Below are 4,724 nucleotides of genomic sequence, written 5' to 3' on the forward strand. Positions count from 1 at the left end.
TCCAGCCTCCTGTTTCCCTCCGTGGGCCATTGCTCCGCTTTGCAAAAATGGTGCCCTGGGAAAAATTCCTGCCTCTGCAAGCTGCTTAATAGCCCATGAGGCCATTTAAAAGCATTAGCAGAAATGACACATTTTTAAATGTTAACCTTTGGCAGAAGGATGCTATTAACTCAGGGCTTTGCAGGTTTCAGAGGCCTTGCAAGGTGAATTCTTGCTTGCTTGCTATTTTTACTTTTAATATAAACTCTATGTTAACATAATTGGAGGTTGAAACACCAAAATTTAAACCACATATTGATACATGATTCGAGAGATGTTTCAAGAGAAAACACATTTTTAACATTACATCTGTTTTATAACTTGCGTGGTATCCTAGAGGCAGGGGAGATTCTGAGTCAGTCGGTGTCTTGGGACCCAGTGTCAGAATATTTTAAAGATCCCCATGTGATTCTAAGGTGCATCCAGTGTGGGAACCAGCACGCAGGATAGTGGATTTTTAATTCGTGCACTTTGAGAATCATCTGGAGAATCATCTGGGGAGGGAGCGAGAGCTGTGCATCTGGGTGACTTGGGGATGAGAACAGACTGGACCTGGCTCTCCGTGGTGTGGAGAAAAGCAAAGGGAGGGTTGTTCTCTTGGCCGCCTTGAAGTTAAAATCTGGCAGCCAATGACCGACCATTTTCATTAGCCAGGTGCTTTGATTTAATCATTGCAACACCCCTGGAAGGTAGGAGGCATGATCCCCATTTTTCAGGTGGGGAAACTGAGGCTGAAGGATGCATCGAGCCAAGCTTATAAAGCTAGAACATAGAAGAGCTGGGATTTGAACACAGGTCCCCTCTCTTCCCAGCCTTCATGCTCTTTCCAGGGCATCTTCATTCCTTCTTGAAGTGTGGTTCAGAATCACCAAGTGGCAGTCACAATATCAGGTTATCTGGGCAGTGGGGTGAGGCATGCATACTTTATAGCAAGTTCTCCAGACAATTCTTAAAGTACCCGAATTAAAAATCCACTATCCAGTGCAGTAGTTCTCCACCCTGGGTGCACATTAGAATCACACAGGGGATCTTTAAAAATTTCTGGTGCTGGGTACCGAGACACCAACTGAATCAGAGTCTCTGGGTGTAGAGCCCGGGCATCAGCATTTTCTAAATGCTCCTCGGTGGTCCTTATGGAAAACCTCGGGAGTAAATTGTTTCAACTTTGGGAGCCATTCAGGCTACAAAATTCCACTCTGCCTGTGTAGCCAGAAGCAGCCACAGATGATATGTAAATGAATGGATGTGACTGTGTTCCAATAAAACTTTATTTACAAAAGCAAGGCAGGCATGATTTGGCCCATGGGCTGTAGTTTGCTGACCTCTGCTCTAAGGGAAAGTTTATTGGCCTCATTTCACCGAAGAGGCTCAGAGAAGTTAAGTGACTTACCCAGGGTCCCACAGCCTAGAAGGGGAGAAGCTGGGATTTGAATTAAATTCTGACTCCAGAACCTTCATTCTTAGCCACCATGTTTTGCTCTTGTAAAATGGGAATAGTGAGGTCAACTGGTAGTTTTCAACTTTTTTTTTTTGGCATGGGAATCCTTTTCCTATGAAAACTCTTACCTGAAACTCAAAAAATAAATGAATAAATGAATAAATGAATAAATGAATAAATAAAAATATAAAAAGCTGCAAGGGGAGCTGCTCAGGTTGGGGAGTCTAGAAGTCTCTGCCAGTCCCTAGGGTGGCCCACTCCATGCTGGAACCCCAGGGAACCCCAGAGCTCCTCCGAACACAGCCGAAAAGTCCCTGAACAAGCACTGCAGATGTGAGTCTAGAAAACTCTTGCACACAGGGTGCAGCTGCCCACGTTGGCTTGGCATCCTGGCTGGAATTGCCGGGAGGGCCAAGCAACAGACCCTTTCTGCCTGGGTAGCTCGGGGCAGTCTGGAGTTCCACCCATGATGGGGCCCAGGTACTTTCTGAACAACACCCTCGTACAGACCAACAGACAGCTCCTCACTCCGTACTCTGCATAAAGTGCTGCACAGATGAAGGCTTCAGAGCAGGAAGACCTGGCAGGCATCTGTTTTGCACTTCTCTGTGCCGAGATCCCTGGGTGGCTTCGCTACCCTGCCCCTACCCCTGGGCTCTGAGATTTACCCAGTGCTTCCCAGCAGCTGCCTCCCCCATCCAAATGGAGTTCACTGCCCAGAAGGGAATTTCACTTCCTAGCTGAAGTCTAATTTGCATATGAAGGTTAGCAAGTCAAGGAACCCAAACAGGTGTTCAGTGCCATTGAGGGTGGGGCGCAATCCTAGGTGCTGGGGAGAACAAAATGGAAAAGGCCCAACCCCCCCACTCCACCCCATCCTTATGGAAAATAATAAAAAGAACCTAAGCAAGCAACTCCTCAGAAGGTGATAAGGGCCTCACGGCTGGCTCGTGCCCGGAGCTATGCTGCACAGGGAGACATGATTAATTTTTGCTTTCATTGTTTCATCCAGTTATTTGTTCTTCTCCTCTACAGGTATTTGCTGAAGGGCCTTCTATGCCCAGACCCTGAGTGGGGAGAGGGAGTGTGAAGATGACCACCCTCTGGAGGCTGTATCTGGAGGCTGTATCATCTGTTGCCGTGTAACAAACCACCCCAACCCCTAGGGGCTTGGAACAGTGATGATTTGTGATTTTCTCATCCTCCTGAGGGTTGGCTGAGGCTCTTCTAGGGCAGGAATCTCCAGGGCAGCCGCTCATCATCCCAGGCATCTCTCCAAAAGGCCTCCGGGTTCCGTGGTCTAGCCTGGGCTCCCACCTGGCACAGCAGCCAGCTCGAGAGGGGAAGTGGGAGCTGCCACTCTATAAAGGGCCTGGGCTCCTCATTCCACTGGTCAGAGCAGGTCACCAGGCCAACCCAAGGGGCGGGGAAGCACGTGCTCGACGCAAGAAGCAGTGAGGACATTCAGGGCTAGGAGGAATTGTTGGTGGCCATGTTGGGAGATAGTCTTCTACACGGCCGTTTGTGAGCCAGAATGGAAGATGCTCTGGATCAGAGTGCACAAAGACTGTGTGGGTGCCCAGAGGAGGGGGCAGCAAGCCTCCCCTGGGGGTAGGGAGGACTTTCCTGAGGAGGGAGCCTCATCTGGGGTGGCTCTAGAGTGCAGTGGTTAAAAGGGGGCCCCTGGGTTCAATCTCCAGTTTCAACTACCAAGAGTGTGGGCCATTCATGGAGCTCTCTGCCTCAATTTTCTCATCTGTAAAATGGGGATAATAATCATCTCTTTCCCATATGATTGCTATGAGGTCTAATGAGAGATGCCTGTAAAGCACTCAGCACTGGCCCTGGCACATAGTAAGTTCACAAAGGTTAGCTGTGGCCACTATTATTACTAACATGATGGTGATGGTGATGATGGTGGTGATGACTATGATGTTGATGATGACTATGATGATGGTTATGATGATGATGACAATGGTGATGGTGATGATGGTGATGATGGTGATGATAGTGATGATGGTGATAATGGTGATGGTGATAATGGTGATGGTGATAACGGTGATGGTGATGATGGTGACAGTGGTGGTGATGATGATGATGATGTTGATAATGTGTAGGATTATCCAGGCTAACAGGGAATGGAAAGAGTGCTCTGGTCAGAGAGAACAGCTTCTGCTAAACCCGGGAGATGGGAGAACCTGATGCTTGGAAGGAATTGAATGAAAGGCAATAGAGCCAAAGGGCAGAGTTGGTGAAGGGAGTGGTGATGACAGGCTGGAGAGGTAGGCAGGGGGCACCAGAAGGCCTTTGTGAGATGAGGACAGGATTTGGAATTTTGTTCTAAGGATAGTGGAGGCCCACTGGAGCAGAGGCCAATGGGACTGGGTTAATGCTCTTTTAAGGTCTGTCTGGCTGCAGTGGGGGAACGTGGGGAGCAACCAGAGGGAGCGAGAAGGAGAATGAGGCAGCCAGTGTGGAGGTCTCTCTCTCATCCAGGTGAGAGGGAAGGGCGCTGGCACCTGACGGTGGCAGAGAGGATGGGGAGGTTTGGAGGCGTGAGGGCTACAGGAGAAATAGCTGAGACTTGGAGGTTGATGGGTGTGAGGGATGAGGGAGAGGGCTCCTGGGTTCCTCCTGGGTTTCTGTTCTGGGCAGCGGGGTTGGTCTTTCCTGGATGTGGACCATCTAGAAAGACCAGCTCTGGGCAGGAGATGATGATGCTTCAGTTGTGACAATATTGAGGTTGAGGGGCCAGTGGGACTTCCATGGCATGACAGTTGAGCTTCAAGAAGGAGGGACAGATCTAGGTCTCTGACCGTTGCAGCCAGGGTGGAGATTGAAATTTTAACACTGACAATTGCCCTACTTTTTTATTCTTTTACCAAAAGACTGGCCTTTTATGCCAGTAAGCAACAGGAGGTCTCTCTTTTTACCCTTTTTTTTTCTTTCTCTCTCTTTTATTCTTTCATTTTTGCTCTCTCACTCCTTAACTTTGCTTCCAGTGTTATCACAAACCTTGCAGACTATATGTAGCACATGATACTGTCTTAATTTCTAGCTCTAAACCTTGGAGCCCCAGGCAGTCTTTTTCAAAGGCAAGCCTAAGGTAGAAAGCCAGGAACTGCGTGGACTGGACACCACAGAGCAATCTGACTTTGGGCATACTTCATACAACACTCATGAAAACGTCAAACTGCTGAGATCAGCGAAATCTGTAAGTTTTTGCGGCCAGGGGACCCGCGCCCCT

This window comes from Choloepus didactylus, chromosome 22 (genome assembly GCF_015220235.1).
Source record: "Choloepus didactylus isolate mChoDid1 chromosome 22, mChoDid1.pri, whole genome shotgun sequence".
Taxonomy (NCBI): domain Eukaryota; kingdom Metazoa; phylum Chordata; class Mammalia; order Pilosa; family Megalonychidae; genus Choloepus; species Choloepus didactylus.